The following is an 18911-nucleotide window of genomic DNA, read 5'->3' as shown; positions in this document are numbered from 1 at the left end:
GGTGGATGAAACAGCAAATAATAGAAATAATCAAAAATTATATTCAAGAAAATAATAATAATAATGAGACATCATACCAAAATTTATGGGATGCAGCTAAAGCAGTTTTGAGGGGAAACTTTATATCTCTAAATGCCTATATGAATAAAATAGAGGAAGAAGAGATCAATGAATTGGGTATGCTACTAAAAAAGCTAGAAAAAGAACAAATTAAAGATTCCCAATTAAATAGCAAATTATAAATTTTGAAAATCAAGGGAGAGATTAATAAAAGAGAAAGCAAGAAATCATTGATCTCATAAATAAAACTAAGAGTTGGTTTTATGAAAAAAACAATAAAAATAGACAAATATTGGGTTAATCTGATTTTAAAAAAGAAAGAAGATAACCAAATTACCATTATCAAAAAAGGAAAAAAGGTGAACAAACAACCAATGAGGAGGAAATTAAAGAGATAATTCAGAGCTACCTTGCTGAACTGTATGCCAAAGAATTGGATAACCTGAGTAAAATGTATGAACATTTACAAATAGGGGGTAGAGCCAAGATGGCAACATGAAGGCAGCATTTCCCAAAAACTCCTTCTTCCAAAAAACTCCAAAAGCTGTCCAATTATGACTCTAGCCAAAATTTAAAGGGGGCAGAACCCATAGAAAGACTGAGTGATACAATTTCCAAGTCCAAGATAACTTCAAAGTTTTGCAGGAAAGGTTTGTTTCACCAGGACTAGAGGTTGGGAAAAAATCCCAGCCACAGCACATTCAGCCCAGGGATCACTGGGAACAGTTTGAAGGGACTATAAGAGAACTCTGCTGCATCAGAATGAGTGTGGAGTGAGGAGCGCTAGCCTCAGAGCAGCCGTGCAGTGAGAACCTGCAGTAGGAATTGGGGGAAATCAGCCTGCACCTCCAGGGTCAGGGGAAACTGCAGAAATCTCTCTACTCTCCCTGGGGGAGGACTCTGCTGTTTGCCCACACTCAGATCTGGGTTGCAGTTTGCACTTCCATACTAAGATAGCCAGCAGGGACCCTCCTTAACCCTCCTTACAGCTCCAGGGCAAAGGGGAGCACCTGTGGAAATTTACATATCAAAGCACAGGCAAGAGAGCATAAGACCTCAGGGGAATAAAGGTCCCAGTGGGATGTCCCAAAAAAAACCCAAAGCCTTAGAAGGGCTGTAAATTAGTCTTAGGCTGAAGAAATGAGTAAACAACAGAAAAAGAAGAATCTGACCATAGAAAATTATTTTGGTCCCATGGAAGATCAAAACACATAACTGAGATAATGACAAAATCAAAGCTTCTGTATTCAAAACCTCCAAGAGAAATAGAAAATGTGCTCAGGCTATGGATGAGCTCAAAAACAGACTTTGAAAAGCAATTAAGGGAGGTAGAGGGGAAAATTGGGAGGAGAAATGAGAGCAATGCAGATAAATCATGAAAACCAAATCAACAGCTTGGAGAAAGAAATACAAAAAATACTGAATGAAATAATATGTTAAAAAAACAGTTTAGGCCAAATGGAAAAAGCAAAACAAAAGGCAAATGAGGACTGCCTTAAAAAGCAGAATTGGCCAGTTGGAAAAGGTGATAAAAAAGCTCTCTGAAGAAAATAACTCCTTCAAATGAAGAATGGAACTAAAGGAAGTTGATGACTTTGCATGAAATCAGGAAGAAATAAAATTCTTCCAAAAAAAGTCAAAAATTAGAAGAAAATGTGAAATATCTCATTGGAAAAACAACTGACCTCGAAAAACAGATCCAGAAGAAATAATTTAAAAATTATTGGGCAATCCAAAAGCCACAACCAGGAGAAGAGCCTAGACTTCATTTTTCAAGAAATAATACAGCAAAATTGCCCTGAGATCTTAGAAGCAGAGGGTATATCAGAAGTCACCTCCTGAAAGATATCCTAAAAGAAAAACTTCCAGGAATTTTATAGCCAAATTCCAAAACTCCCCAAGTCAAAGAGAAAATATTAAAAAACAACTAGAAACAAATAATTCAACTACCGTGGCTCTATAGTTAGGATTAAACAGAATCAGGCAGCATCTACATTTAGGGCTCATAGGAATTGGAATATGATATTCCAGAAGGAAAAAGATCTTGGTTTACAACTGAGAATCAACTACCCAGCAAAACTGAACATCTTTCAGAGGAAGATGGACTTTCAATGAAACAGGACTTTCAAACTTTCCTATTGAAACAACCAGAGCTGAACAGAAAGTTTTATCTTCAAATACAAGACTCTGGTGGACCAAAGAGGTGAGGTGGACAAGAAGGACTATGCGGAACTAAATGATATTGAATTGTTTGTATTCCTGCATGGGAAGAAGATGCTGATAGCTCATGTGAAGTTTCTCATTTATAAGAGCTGTTACAAGGAGTATATAGACAGGACACAGGAAGGAGAGGAACATAATGGTATAATATAGTAAAAAGATGGAGTCAATGGATAATAAAGGAAAGTACTGGGAGGAATAGAAAGGAGAGGAAGAAGGTGTTAAGATATTTCACATGAGTCAAGAAAAAGCTTTTTCAATGGAGTGGAACAGGGGAAGGCAAGGGGGAATGAGTGAGCCTTCATTCTCATCAGAAATGGCTCAGAGAGGAAATAACATACACACTTAATAGGGTATAGAAATATATCATCTTACCCTAGAGAAAAATGAGAAGAAAGAGATACAATAAGGGGGAAGGGAGTAGGGAGGAAAGATTGTGGGAGAGAATACTCCAGTACAACACACTTTTGAACAGGGACAGGATGAAAGGAGAGTGATAATAGAATAAATGAGAGTAGGGAGGAATAGAGTGGAAGGAAATACAGCTAGTAATAGCAACTGTGGGAAAAAATATTGAAGTAACTTCTCTGGTGGACTTATGACAAAGAAGGCAACTCACCCCAGAGACAGAGCCATTGGAATCTGAACACAGACTGAAATACATTTTTTTTCTCTCTCTCACTTCTTGAGGTTTCTCATGTTCTAGAGGGTGGGGGGGGGGGCTATGTTTACTCTTATTACAAAATTATTGTAATAACATAAAAGAAATAAACCAAAAAAAAAAGGAAAGAAAACAGGAGGGATGTGAATTCAGTGAAGCCTAGAAGGATTTACATGAACTGATGCTTGGTGAGCAAGATGAGCAGAACCAGAAGAACACTGTATACCCTAACAACAACATGGGATTGATGATCAATCTTAATGGACTTGCTCATTACATCAGTGCAAGAATCAGGGACAATTTTAGGGTACCCAAAGAACTAACTGTGGAGTTTAAGCAAAGACCAAAGACCTTTAATTTAAAAAAATATATAACTTATTGTGTAATTTTGCTATCTCTGATATTTTATTATTTTCATTTAGGATATGGTTTTTGTTCTCAACACATTCAATTTTGATCAGTGTATTGCATGGAAAAAAATGTAAAAACTATCAGACTACCTTCTGTGGGGGGGGAGGGAAACAAGATTAGGGGAAAATTGTAAAATTCAATAAAAATTTAAAAAAAATTAAAAATATTTACAAATATACAAACTGCTCAGATTAACAGAAGATGAAAAAAAACTTACTTAAATAACCCCATTTCAGAAAAAGAAAATAAATCCTTCAATAAACTCCCCTAAGAAAAAGTCTCCTGGTCCAGATGGATTTACAAGTGAATTCAACCAAACATTTAAGGAACAATTAATTCCTATTCTTCATAAACTATGTTAAACTTAGGAGAAGGAGGAGTTCTGCTAAACTCCTTTTATGACAGCAACATGGTGCTGATATCTAAACCAGGCAGAACCAAAACAGAAAAAAATAATTACAGACCAATCTCCCTAATGAATATTGATGCAAAAAAAATCTTAAATAGAATTTTTACAATGAGACTACAACAAGTTATTACCACCATTATATACCATGATCAGGAAAGATTTATACCAGGTAGGCAGGGATGGTTCAACATTAGGAAAACACTCAATGTATAATTAATGTATAATAATGTATAATTAAGCACATCAATAGCAAAACCAACATAAATCATATGATTGTCTCAATAGATGCTTTAGGAATAAATGGAGTTTTCCTTAAAATAATAAATAGTATCTAAAACTATCAACAAATATTATATGTAATGGGAATAAACTCAGAGCATTTCTAATAAAATCAGGGATGAAATAAGGATGCCCATTATCATCATTATTATTCAACGTAGTATTATAAGTGCTAGCAGTAGTAATAAAAGAAGAAAAAGAAATTGAAAGATTCCAAATTGGCAATGAGGAAGCAAAACTTTCACTCTTTGCAGATGATATGATGGTATGCCTAGAGAACCCAAGAAAATCATCTAAAAACTCCTTGGAACAATTACCAAATTCAGCAAAGTAACATGATATAGAATAAACCTACATAAATCATCAACATATCTATATATTAACAACAAAACCCAAGAACAAGAGATAGAAAGAGAAGTTCCATTTAAAATAACTATAGACAACATTAAATTCTTGGGAATCTACCTCCCAGGACAAAACCAGAAAATGTATGAAGACAATTAAAAAGCACTCCTCACCCAAATAAAGTCAGATCTAAATAACTAGAAAATGTCAAATGCTCATGGTTAGGTCAAGCTTATATAATAAAAATGACAATTCTACCCAAATTAAATTACTTATCCAGTGCCCTACCAAGTAATTTAATGAGCTAGAAAAAATAGTAATAAAATTCATCTGGGAGCACCAAAGGGGCAAGAGTAGCAAGGGAGAGGCAGCTAGGTGGTATAGTTGATAAAGCACTGGCCCTGGAGTCAGGAGGACCTGAGTTCAAATAGGGCCTCAGACACTTAATAATTACCTAGCTGTATGACCTTGGGCAAGTCACCTAACCCCATTGCCTTTTAAAAAACAAAACAAAGCAAAAAAAGAATAGCAAGGGAACTGATGAAAAATATAAAGGAAGGTGGCTAGCTCTACTAGATCAAAAACTATACTATAAAGCAGCAGGCATCAAAACTGTGTAGTACTGGTTAAGAAACAGAGTAATGGATTAGGATAGGTTCAAAAGAAACTGCAGTAAATGACTACAGCAATCTACTGTTTAACAAACTCAAAGACATCAGCTTCTGGGATAAGAACTCACTATTTGACAAAAATTGTTGAAAAAACTGGAAAATTATATGGCAAAAACTAGGTATGCACTCACATCTCACACCCTATACCAAAATAAGATAAAAAATGGGTACAGGAAATAGACATAAAGAGTAATACCATAGATAAATTAATAAACTATCAGATCTATGGAAAGGGGATAAATTTATGACCAAACAAGAATTAGAGCATATTATAAACTGCAAAATGATTTGACTATATTAAATTTAAAAGTTTTTACACTAATAAAATCAATGATGCCAAAATTAGAAGGAAAGCAGAAAGCTGGAAACAATCTTCATAGCTAGGAATTCTGATAAAAGTCTCATTTCTAAAATATATAAAGAATTGCATCAAATTTATAAGGTCACAAGTCATTCCCCAATTGATAAATGGTCAAATGATATGAACAGGCAGTTCTCAAATGAAGAAAATAAAGTTATATATAATCATAGGAAAAAATGCTTCAACTCACTGTTGATTAGAGGAAATGCAAATTAAAACAACAATGAAGTATCATCTCATACCTATCAGATTGGAAAAGATGAGAAAAAGGGAAGATGATCAATGTTGGAGAGGTTGTGGGAGGATTGGGACATTTGATTCATTGCTGGTGGAATTGTGAACAGATCCAACCTTTCTGGAGAGCAGTATGGAACTATGCCCAAAGAGCAATTAAAACTGCTCATACTCTTTAACCCAGCAATTCCAACTCTAGGTTTAAAGAAATTATTTAAAAAGGGGAAATTATTTAAAAAAGGGGAAATGTCCTACATGTTCCAAAATATTCAGAGCAGTCCTTTTTGTAGTACCAAAGAATTGGAAATTGAGGGGATGCCCATCAATTAGAGAATGGTTAAACAAGTTAAGGTACATGAATACTACTGTTCTATAAGAAACCATAAATGGTCAGACTAGAGAAACATGGAATGACTTACAGGATCTGTTACTGAGCGAAGGGAGTAGAACCAAGAGAACAATTTACACATCAACAACATTGTGAAATGAACAAACTTAATACAAGCAACTCCTCTCAGCAGTTCACAGAGCTAGGACAACTGTATTAGACAGGCCATGGACTATGGTATCCCCAACCAGAGGATCCACAAACACACACAAACACACACACACAAAAACCCCTCCAGAACCTGATGAATACTTTATAAAAATTATATCTTAAGTATCGTTTCCCCTTAATCTAATTCCTCATACTAAAAATAACTAATGCTAATCTGTAAACATGTTGATCCAGATATGTATGTACAGTGCTAACCTGACTGATGGGAGGAGGATGGGAAGGGGGGGTGGAAGGAAATTTTGTAACTTGAAAATATGCATGTGCAAATGGATGAAAATAAATTAACTAATTTTTAAAAATCCAATTCATTTTCATGTCATGACATCACCTCTCATGTCATGATCCTCTTTGAGAATGAAAGACAACAGCAACTATGTGAATTATTACTGCGATTCTTCCACTAATATTTTCACATCCTTCTACAATGCCTAATTATGTTTTGGATGCACTCTTCTACTCTTGAAGGCTACAGTCATTGAAAAAAGGCTTGATCCATCTGTACCAAGTTGGAAAGACTTTTAGTATGAGCAAAAGATGGACTATTTTCTGAGGACTAACCTCACTAGATTTAGAGAGCTCCCCAGGAGGCTGGTCATGAAGGATAAAATTTTGGTCATAGTAATTCATTGATACATGACCTAAGGCCTAGGATTGATATCTCCATTGGAAGATGAAGTATTCATACTGATAAAATTATGAATCTATTAAGTATTGAAGATCATTAGTGATGTCTCTTTTATACTTCAGTTGATGTGTATTTATCTCAGTGGTTCAAGAGATTTCTCCCCTAGCAAAGCTCAAAAGAGGAAACATGATAGGGTAGATAGATTCAGAATCTATCTGAATTCAGAATCAGAATCAGAAAAAACTTAGATTCAGTAGAATCCAGAAAGTTCATAGGATCATATTTTTATTTTCAGAAGGGATCTTAAAAGTCATTTATTCCCATCCTCATTTTACATAAGGAAAATGAAGCCCAGAAAGGTTAAGTCAATCAAAGTCCTGTGATTCCAAGTTCAGTCGCCTTCTCCCTGTACCATATGGTTTCTCATTCTCAGAATAAAAATAAATTTAATTTCTCTTTATTTTGAAAAAAAAGTTTGCAAAAGAATAAGTACATGTTCGAAATGAACATAACTTTGAGGTTATACCTCAGACCCAATAGATTGTCAAAGATGACAAAAAAATAAAATTATAATTATTAGAGATGTCAAAAGATATACACTCATATATCACTAATAGAGCTATGAATTGGTCTAACCAATCTAGAAAGCAATTTGTAGGTTACCTCCACCCCTAAAATCCTTAAATTATCCATACTCTTTGATCAAGTAAATCATCACTTGGGTCTTTTAAGAATCATGAATTTTGGGGCGGCTAGGTGGTGTAGTGGATAAAGCACCAGCCTTGGAGTCAGGAGTACCTGGGTTCAAATCCGGTCTCAGACACTTAATAATTACCTAGCTGTGTGGCCTTAGGCAAGCCACTTAACCCCATTTGCCTTGCAAAAACCTAAAAAAAAAGAATCATGAATTTTACAACCTTTTCCAGTCTTGTGGTGACCCAATATTGAAAGGACTTTACATTTTAACATTAGTGGTAAAATTTCAGCAGTTCCTTGATGGATACATCCCCAAGTCACAATGTGAGACTGCCAGGGGGAAAGAAGGATACCACATCTGGCAAAAGAAAAGAATACTTCAAGCTGGGTCCTTTAGCTACATCTCTCCAGATGGTATCAAGTGATTCTAGTGAAAAATGGAAAGAACAGGTCTTTCTTTAACCCTATATTACAGGCACCTCATCCACATGCTAGCTTCTGCAGGGAGCTGAAGCTAGATAAGCTTGAGTCAGATCTCCAGTCCTTTGCCCCAGATGAATATTTCAAGACAAACATGCTCAGAGATGGAAGCAATCTTTTGAAATTGCACTAAAATCCAGAGATGAGTTGAGACAGTGGGCCAGCCCCCAGAAAATACACCAGCATTCTCAGAGAGGTCTGCCACTGAAGAGAAGACTGACCCAAGCCTGTCTGTCTCACTGTCAGTTGTAAAGACAGTTCTCAGCTGAGGTGAAATGCAAAATATTTAATTAGTAGTAGTACTTATTGCTCTATATTCTGATGGTGTTTCAAAATCAGCCTTCTAGCATATTATAGCAGTTGTTACATTATTACTCAATTACTTAATTCTAGTAACGTATGCTTCTAAATGTTCTGTGTTTAGTGCTTCTTTTCTGTGTAGGACTAAATGACCTGTCACATAACCAATTTATATTGTACATTGCATTCCTTTTACTCCCCCCATTTCAAGGAGGTCCTACATAGGAGCCATAACTTAAACCTTTCTTTCTGAGGTGACAGGGTGGAATACTCAATGGACCAATAAGGAGGAGAAAAGGGAACCTCCATCTGATCAGAGGTAAGGTTTCCCCTGGTTGAACCCAGTCCACATCAATGCCAGAGTACAAAACTGGGACCTTGTAACCAAGTAGTGATTTCTGAAGATTAGAAATACATAATTCCAGAGGGCTAATGATAAAATATGATTCCCAGACCTTGACATAGAAATTTTGTATTTGAGATATAGAATAAGAATATTTATTAAGACACAGCCGGCATTTCTATGTTGTTATTTATATGCTAACTTGTTTCAAGGGAGGGATATTTTAAGTTTAGAGAGAATGAGATCAATTGGGGGTGGTGAGAGAGGAGGGAAAGGAAGGGAAAAAAGAATTAGAGGGAGAGAGGAAGGAAGGAGGGAGGGAGAATGTGAGAAAGGGAGGGAGAGAGGGAAGAAGGTAGGGAGCAGGGGGGGAAGGAAGGGGAGGAGAGAGGAATTTATAGTTTCCAAAGAGGAATCTTATTCAACACAAGAACGAAAATTGCATCTAGACAAATAATATGCTGGAAAGGAAAAAAATTAATATGAGATAGGTCCAGGGTAATAACCAGACGTCTGGGGTCTTTTATTGGAAAGGTGAGGTACATATGTTCATGCTTTGTAGATGCTAATTGTTGGCAACATGGTTAGATGGCTCCACAAATTGAAACTGACATCAACCTGCTCCATCCATTTGCCATCTTTCATCTTCAGAGTAAAAAGTACATCAGCGCAGTGAGGCTGCCATCCCTTGGGAGGTGGGGCATCTAGTTTTCTATTAATGATCAATTTTGTAAATGATTAAATTGAGTTAACACATTAAATTTCATCCAAGTAGATCACCAACAGCAGCTTGGAAGGAAAAATACAATTTACAAAAGTCTAAAGGAAAAAAAAAACCTTTTCATTCAATCTATTGACAAACCCTGAGTCCCTACATTAATACTGAAGTTGCAGAGATGTATAATGTAGAGTAGGTTATACTCTAATATGACAGTCATACATAAAAACAAAAAATATAATTAATGTAGACTATGGTGTTTGAGGAGTTGTAATTGAATGACATCAAAAGCAAATGTTTTTAGTTCTGTGAGGAATAAAGAATTGTTTTAGATCAAGGAAGTCAGGAAAAAGGAAAGATTTCTTGGAAAAGATGGGGTTTTAGAGGCAAACCAACTTCAAAACAAAGACTCATCTTTGTGGCCAAAAATGGTGAATATCCAGGTCTATATCCCTATGTGATTCATATTTAGTATAGTGAGTCAACATGGGTGTCATAGAAAAAAGTACTGGTTTGGGAATCAGAGGACCTTAATTCTAGTCCCAGCTTTGCTTGATCCATATTATCTATATGACTTTTGGAAAGTCATTTATCCTCTGTCATTGTTAATTTCAGTCATGCCCAACTCTTCATGACCAAATTTAGAATTTTCTTGGCAAAGAGAGTAGAATGGTTTGCCATTTTCTTCTCCAGCTTATTTTACAAATGAGGAACTGAGGCATACAGGATTAATTGAATTGACTTGCTCAGGGTTACAGGTTTTAGACTAGAAGGATATGGAAGACTCTTATAGTTCTAAAGATATGCTTCTATGATGATTTTGTGTTTTATTATTGACCCTGAAATGAAGTTGAAATACTAGGAATTATTTGCTTGAACTTCCCTCCTTCACTCATCCCATTCTTAAAAATAAGACATCCAGCCACTATTTCTTTAATGTAAACCTCAATAATGGGTAAACTTACTACTTAGAAATCTTTTTTTTTCAGAAATAACAAACATAGTTTATTTCCCAGGTACTCACCTTTTTTAATCCTCTTCCTATCCTGATCATCCATCTCTCTCTCTCTCTCTCTCTCTCTCTCTCTCTCTCTCTCTCTCTCTCTCTCTCACACACACACACACACACACACACACACACACACCACACTTAGATTGGGTATGCTAAATCTTGGCTGGAAATGTTGGCTTCCTGGAAGAGAACCTTCCCACAGAGCTCACTGCCCAGTAGTTGCTGAGACAAAAATTCTATGGGAATGAGGAATAATTTCAGAGGATAGAACACCAATTTTCACCGTAATTGTTATTGTAGAGAGGGCAAAGTGTCTCTGGGAAGCCTTGGACCAGAAGAAATAGAACTCTCAGGAGTGGAGCTCCCCATTCTAACAAGGCATTACAGGTTGAGGTGCTAACTTTACTAAGTTTTCCCATCATAGCTTGGACAGTCAGCTTGAGGGCTCACTAGTTCTCTGTAGGAACTAGCCATGTGGGTCTGTAGACTTCCTCAGGGCAGGTGGTTCAGTACCTCAGGAGGAGACATGGATAGATCTAGGAATACAGCTTACTCTCCAGGTGAGAGCTCAAGTCCCATGTCAATTTGGGATAGACTGGTTAGATAACATTTCTTCTTAGAGTCAACAATGAGGTTTCTATTTATGTGCTTGATTGGGCCAGATTTGGAGGGGTTAGGCTTGATCTGTGTATCCCAGCTTCCAGAGATTTTAAACCAATGTCTTAGGTGGGTCTGAAGCCTGAAGTGGAGTTCTCCCTGGTAGTAAGAATCTTTACAGAGAAGTTGCATCTCTGATTTGGATTGGCTTCTGTAGAATGGAATGAAGCAGACTTAGAGATTCCATCATAGCAATGGTGAAGGTTTGGGAAAAGGCAGTGGTCATTGCTTCTTCCAACTGTAGGAGTCAGAATGGTCACTCAGTGGATAGGACCCTGGGAATGGAGTCAGGAAGATCTTACTTCAAATCTGACCTCCAACTTTTATTAGCTATGTGCCTGTGGGCAAGTCCCTTTACCTGTTTGCCTTAATCTACTATAGAAAGAAATGTCACGTCGACTAGGTGGTGCAGTGGAAAGAGCACCAACCCTAGAGTCAGGAGGACCTCAGTTCAAATTTGTACTCAAACATTTAATAATTGCCTAGTTGTGTGATCTTGGGCAAGTCACTTAATCCCATTGCCTTTAATAATAAATAAATTTTAATAAAAAGAAAAAGAAAGAAAGAAATGGCAAACTGCTCTAATATTTTTGCCAAGAAAACCCCATGAACAGTATGGTCCACCAAGTCACAAAGAGTCAGATATAACTGAATGGCTAAATAACAATGCTTCTTCCAACTGGTTAATCATGACCACCTTTTTAACTAGATCTGTCCAAACCTCAATGGGAGCTGGAACTTCAGTCTTATGAAACTTCTTTTATTTCTAGCCCCAGCAATGTTATTGCTGAATTATCTTCCAAGTCACACAACACTCCAAACAATTGGAAGAAATCAGATCTCAGTCTCACCATATTAAGGCAACTTCTGCCTCAGTTCCAACACCACTGGTTCATGCACTGTAATCTCAAAGCTACAGTAAACAGGAGCTGCTGTTTCTCCATTGGGGTCCAGAATTTGAACATTCAGGCTCTGTCTGAAGGTATCTATCCTGATACCTCACTGGGAAACTTGGGCTGCCATACAAGGAGTCAGAATTACTTCTTAGAAATCTTTAAAAGTTCTTCCTAATGTGGGTCTGAAATACGCTTTCACAATTTCCACTCATTAGTCTTAGTTCTATCTTCTGAGACCAAGCAGAATAAGTTTGATCTCCTTCAATATAGCATCCTTCAGATACTGTCCCTTTAAAGTCTTCTCCATTTTAAGCATCCTAATTTCTATAACTATGCTGTAGATCCCTATCAGCCTAGTCAAATTCAGAGAGACTCTTCTTTACATTGGTTTTGGACTGGATTTGAAATGCAATTATTTTAAGATAATCTCAGTGTAGAAACCCCCTCTACCAATATATGACTTCACCTTCTCCAAAAGTTATCATCTTGTCTGCGACATAGAGACTTGCCTGGGACATGCAGAAAGTTAATAACTTGCTCCTGGTGACATCAATGCCAGACCTTCTCAATATTTTAGTCTTCCTCTTTTGAAAGTGCTCTGGTTTATCAATGACCTTTCTTTTAAATGCACTTGGTACACAGAACTGAAGACAGTGTTTCAGATGTGGTTAAGACCTGGGAAGGATACAATGGGACCATCATCTGAGATATTTAATGGACTGAAAATTCAGTGAGTTTATTTACTTTGAGTGTGAGCATGACTTGTCTTGACAGTTAAAATGTTAGGATACATGAAAAATAAAATAACAATCAGTACTAGGGAGGTAATCATCTTATTCTACTATGTCCCACACTCCATCTGAAGTGTAATGACTAGCTCTAGTTACCCTAGTTTGGAAAGAAATTGATAAGCTTAGAGAACATCCCAAGAAGGGCAACTAGAATGGTGAAGGACTTATTGTCTATGAAATGAGGGGGTTAGCCTAAATAATCTCTAAGGATGACACAATCTAGAATCTTGGGATCAGCAAGAAAATCAGTTAAAGCAACTGAGACCATTTAACTTAATAAGAAGAAAGAAGGAAGAAAATTGGAAGAGGCATAATGGCCATACACAAATATTTTAAGGACTATATAGTAGAGGGATTAGGCAGTTTTTGCTTAGCCAAGGAGAGCAGAACTAGAAATGGGTTTAAATTTACTTTGGAACTAGACCTTAAAGGATAAGTAAGATTTTTAACAAGAAAATGTAGTAAAGGAAGGTACAGCAGGTGAAGGGAAAAATCTGAGTAAAGCCTAAATAGTAGGTAACAGGGAACATTTGGGAAGTCAAGTAACCCAACCATATTGAAGGGTTGAATTTTTGTGGAAATGAAACTGGAAAGGTAGATGGAGCCAAATTGTTTATTTATTTATTCTTATTTTGTACAAATATTTTTCTATACATTACTAAAATATTCTTGCTTAAGAGTAAACATAATACCCCCCAAGAAAATATAGACCCGCATAAGCAATAAGTAAAGGGGAGAGAAAAATTTAAATTAAATAATAATAATAATAATAATAATAATAATAATAATTGTAGATATGGCCTGGTGGTGCAGTGAATGAGCACCAGCCCTGGAGCCAGGAACACCCGAGCCCAAATCCAACCCCAGACTCCCAACAATCACCCAGCTATGTGACCCCATGCAAGCCACCCCAACCTTATTGCCCTACAAAAAACAAAAAACAAAATAAAATAAAATAGTAATAATAATAATAATAATAATAATAGTAGGGGCAGCTAAGTGGCAGATACATCACTGGCCCTTTTGCCAGGAGCACCTAGGTCCAAATCTGGCCTCAGACACCAAACAATCACCCAGCTGTGCAGCCCCAGCAGGCCACTCAGTCCCATTTGCCCTGCAATGCCCCCCAGAAAATAATAATAAAAAAATGTGCATCAGTCTGTGTTCCAGCACCACCAGCTCTATCGCGGGTGGATCACATTCTTTAGGATAAATCCATCACAAAAGTTACTTCCATATTTTTCCACCATTGCCATTGCTGATCGCAACTCCCTCCATTCATACTTCTCTACTACCATGAACTATATTTTCTCTCTCCTTTCACTCTGTTTCTGCTGTAGGGTAGTTGAGTGGCTCAGCAGACAGATCCCCTGCCCTGGGACCACGAGGCCCTGAGCCTACATATGACCCCTTAGGCCCAGCATCCACCTGGCCCTATGGTCCCAGACAGGCCATCCAATCCCAGCCCCTTGCAAGAAGTAAAAAAGAAAATGTGTTATATCTGACCACTCTCCCCCATGGTCCATCCTCTCCATCACTCACATTTCCCCCTTCCCCCTGTCCCCCTTCTCTCCTTTTTTATATTTAATATTTATTTACTCTCATTTTGTACAAATAATGTTTTTATACATTAATAAAATATTCTTGTTTAAGAGTAAACAAAATACCCCCCCAAAAAATATAGAATCACTTGAGTGATAAAGTAAAGGGGAGAGAAAAAAATAAAATTAAAAAAATAATAGTAATAGTTGTAGGTATGGCCAGGTGGCACAATAGACGGAGCACCACCCCTGGATCCAGGAGCACCTGAGCCCATATCTGGCTCCGTACACCCAACAATCACCCAGCTGTGTGACATGCAAGCCACCCCAACCCTACTGCCCTGCAAAAACCAAAAAAAAAAAAAAAAGAAAAGAAAAGAAAAAAAGACCAAAAATAAAATAAAATAGTAATAATAGTAGGGGTGGCTGGGTGGTGGACAGAGCATTGGTCCTTGAGCCAGGAGCATCCAGGTCCAAATCTGGCCTCAGACACCCAACCATCATCCTGCTATGCGACCCCAGGCAGGCCACCCAGCCCCATTTGCCCTGCACCCCCCCCCAAATAATAATAATAAAAAATGTGCTTCAGTCTTTGTTCCAACACCAACAACTCTGTCACAGGTGGATCATATTCTTTATAAGTCCATCGCAAAAGTTACTTCCATATTTTTCCACCGTTGCCATTGCTGATCACAACTCCCTCTTTTCATATTTCTCCACTACCATGTACTCTATTTTCTCTCTCCTTTCACTCTGACTCTGCTGTAGGCTAGCTGAGTAGCACAGCAGACAGATCCCTGGCCTTGGGGCCAAGAGGCCCTGAGCCCCCATACCACCCCTTAGGCCCAGCATCCACCTGGCCCTATGGTCCCAGACAGGCCATCCAATCCCAGCCCCTTGCAAGAAATAAAAAAGGAAATGTGTTATATCTGACCACTCTCCTCCCATGGTCCATCCTCTCCTCCATCACTCACATCCCCCCCTTACCCCTGACCTACCCCTTCTTACTCCAGATGCCTATACCCCATTAAGTATATATGCTGTTTCCTCTCCTAGCCACCTCTGATGAGAGCAAAGATTCCCTCATTCCCCCTTGCCTTCCCCCTTCGATATCATTGCAATAGCTCATTGTAATAAAGAAAAATCTTATTATATGAAATCTCTTGGCCTATTCTCCCTCTTCTTTTTCTTTTTCCCATTACATTTCCCTTTTTCTATTGACTCCATTTTTACATCATATTTTATCTTCAAATTCAGCTTTCTCCTGTGCTTCAACTATAAAAGCTCCTTCTACCTGCTCTATTAACTGAGAAGGTTCATATGAGTATTATCAGTATCATTTTTCTATGCAGGAATACATGCAGTTCATCATGATTAAGTCCCTCATATTTTCCCCTTCTCTGATCTCTATGCTTCACCTGAGTTCTGTATTTGAAGATCAAACCTTCTGTTCAGCTCTGGCCATTCCAACAGGAACATTTGAAATTCCCCTGGTTCATTGAAAGTCCATCTTTTTCCCTGGAAGAGGACATTCAGTTTTGCTGGGTAGTTGATTCTTGGCTGCATTCTAAGCTCTTTTGCCTTCCGGTATATTATATTCCAAGCCCTAAGAGCTTTTAATGTAGTTGCTGCTAAGTCCTGTGTAATCTTGACTGCAGCTCCATGATATTTGAATTGTGTCCTTCTGGCTGCTTGTAATATTTACTCTTTGACTTGGGAGTCCTGGAATTTGGCTATAATATTCCTGGGGGTTGGTTTTTTGGGATCTCTTTCTCAGGGGGATTGGTGGCTTCCTCTCCATTTCTATTTTACCGTCTGCTTCTAGAATATTAGGGCAATTTTCCTGTAGTAATTCTTTGAAAATGATGTCAAGGCTCTTTTCCTGATCATGACTTTCAGGTATTCCAATAATTTTTAAATTATCTTTTCTAAATCTGTTTTCCATATCAGTTGTTTTTTCAAGAGATGTTTCACATTTTCTTTTAATTTTTCATTTTTTTAGTTTTGAAGTATTGAGTCCTGATTTCTCATAAATTCATCAATCTCCCTGAGTTCTACTCTTTGTCTGAAGGATTTGTTTTCCCCAGAGAGTTTTCTTATCTCTTTTTCCATCTGGCCAATTTTGCTTTTTAAAGAATTCTTCTCCTCAATAACTTTTTGAACTGTTTCATCCATTTGACCTAAGCTGGTTTTAACATGCTATTTTCTTAAGCATTTTTTTTGGATTTCCTTGACTAAGCTGCTGACTTCATTTTCATGTTTTTCCTGCATCTCTCTCATTTCTTTTCCCAATTTTTCTTCTAACTCCCTCATTTGATTTTCAAAGTCTTTTTGAGCTCTGTCATATCCTGAGCCCAACTTCTGTTTTTCTTGGAGTCTTTAGATGCAGGAGCTTGTGCTTCTTCATCTTCAGACTGAGTGTTTTGATCCTTCTTGGGCTCATATGCAAAATATTTCTCAATGGTGTTCCTCTTTATTCTCTGCTTGCTCATTTTCCCAGCCTGGGCCTGGTTTTGGGTGTGCTTCCTGAGCTTTTGGGACACTCCCACAAGGGTCTCATTGTGAGAGGCTCTGTCCTCCCTCCTGGTCTGTTAATGACCATATGTACCACCCCCACCCCACCCCCGCCACAGGGCTGAGGTGGGGGGGGGCCTGCTGTTCTATGGGGGGCCCTAGACTGCAATCAGGATCTGAATGTGGTCAGAGACCCAGAGTCCTGTTCCAGGCGCAGAGCTCTGCAGTCTCTCTCTCTTCACTCCCCTCCCTAGGTTCAATGGGCTCATGCCCTGGGAGCTCCTGCTTATGGGCAGCTTCTGTTTCCTGGATCTGGGCTGCTGCAGCCAAGCTGCTCATTGTGTGCCCTGAGGTCTGGGCTTCGCGTACTCACTCTGGCAGAAGTCCCCCAGCTGTTCCCCCAATTTGTTCCCGGTACTCCCCGGGGTGTAGGTCAGGAAACTCCCCTGCTGCTGTGAGCCCAGCACCCTGGGCTGCCTCGGGGAAGCTGAAGTTCTTTCACTCTGGTGGGCCACCCCTCTGGCAGGCTGCCCCTCTGGCAGACCACCCCTCCAACCCTGGGGAGCAGAGCCTTTCTGCTCTTTTCCAAGTTACCTTGAGTAGGAGAACTGCCTCACTGGGTCCCTCTGTGGGTTCTATCTCTTGAAAATTTAGTTAGAGTCCTTAGTTTCAAAGATTTATGAGAGAGCACCTAAGATACATCCGCTCTTGTCACCATCTTGGCTCCATCCCAGATGGAGCCAGATTGTGATGAGTTTTATCTTCCTGTGTTTTATCACCCAAGTGAAAATCCAACGAGGGTTTTTGAGCAGAAAAGGACCATAACCAAAACTTGCACATCAAGAAGCTTACTCTGGAAATTTATGAAGACAAATGGATTGGAGAAAGGAGGAATTAAAGGGAAGAAGAGAATGAAAAGACTATAGTTCTGATGTGGTATCATGAGGGCTCAGACACCAGGGAAGATATAAGAAGGAAAGGTGAGGACAATGTGAGGAGCATGCCCTTGGTACTGCTAAGGAATGATGTTTAGGGATGTCTGAAGAGTTCTTGAATTTAATTCAACAAGAATTTATTAAGCATCTCCAATATTCTCATTGTATTAAACACTGAATAAAAAATGAATAGTGACTATTCTCAAGAAATATACATTCTGTTGTCTCATAATACAAGAGCCATTCTATCAGTGTTCTGCATGGAAGAAGCTGTATTCAGAACCCCAAACATCCTGGAGTCAGGAATCAATTAATAGAATATCCTAACCCCTAAATATTATTTTATTATTATTATTATTATTATTATTATTATTATTATTATTATTATTATTATTAATTTTGCAGCTTCCTCAAAATCTTTGTTCAAAGAAATACTATTGACTTCAGTTGTGTTCTTTATAACTACATACCTTTTCTGAAAGAGATATAAAAATCAGTTCTGTAACTTCTTTCCTTATTTTTTGGCAAAATCATTAGTACTACTTACTGTGTAGTCAAATGTGAGGGGATCTGTGCCATTCATGGTTAAATCATTTACTTTTCAGTTCTGCTCAACTGCACTGGGTTTTTCCGGAGTATGGGAATGGATGGGTTTACTCTATTTAGTTTCATGTCCTTATTGCCATCATAAAGCCTGGCCTGGATATTTTCCCTTTCTTCCATAACACACAACAATCATCCCTCTAATTCCACACTAAGGAAGCTAAACAAGAAAGCCCTGGCTTCAGTTCCACCAGATCCTTCTCTCTTTTGCTAATTTACTCCTGTAAGACTCTCAGCTTCATTTCCAGCAGCCTGAGAAAGGGCTATCTAGCAATGGATTCATTATATAACATTTGGTTACAAGAAAATAATTCAATAGCCTCATAGGGGGTCACTATAATGGGATTTTAGTTGTCAAATTTCACCTGTGGGGTGGAGAGAATTTATGAGAAGAGAAGCATTTCAAATTTCTATTAGGTAAAACATTTGGAGAAAGTCTCAGTACTTTGAAACTTCAGCTACACTTCTGCAGGACTGAAAAGGCATCTGGAGTAGATATAATTGTTCCATTAATAAGATGAATGCCATGTCTAGGGATATAGATTAGTGACCAAGGAGAATGACCCAAGCAATTATACTAAAAAAACTCA

The 18911-nt window shown here is 38.0% G+C and overlaps 1 pseudogene; it reads right to left on the bottom strand.

The window, feature by feature from the left end:
* Nucleotides 1-10789: 10789 nt before the first annotated feature.
* On the bottom strand, nucleotides 10790-18301 carry LOC141523307 (snRNA-activating protein complex subunit 2-like; annotated as a pseudogene).
* Nucleotides 18302-18911: the final 610 nt, after the last annotated feature.

The sequence above is a fragment of the Macrotis lagotis genome, chromosome 1 (assembly GCF_037893015.1).
Source record: "Macrotis lagotis isolate mMagLag1 chromosome 1, bilby.v1.9.chrom.fasta, whole genome shotgun sequence".
Classification (NCBI taxonomy): domain Eukaryota; kingdom Metazoa; phylum Chordata; class Mammalia; order Peramelemorphia; family Peramelidae; genus Macrotis; species Macrotis lagotis.
The sequence above is the reverse complement of the archived record's forward strand: the minus strand, read 5'-3'. Positions and strand labels throughout refer to the sequence as shown.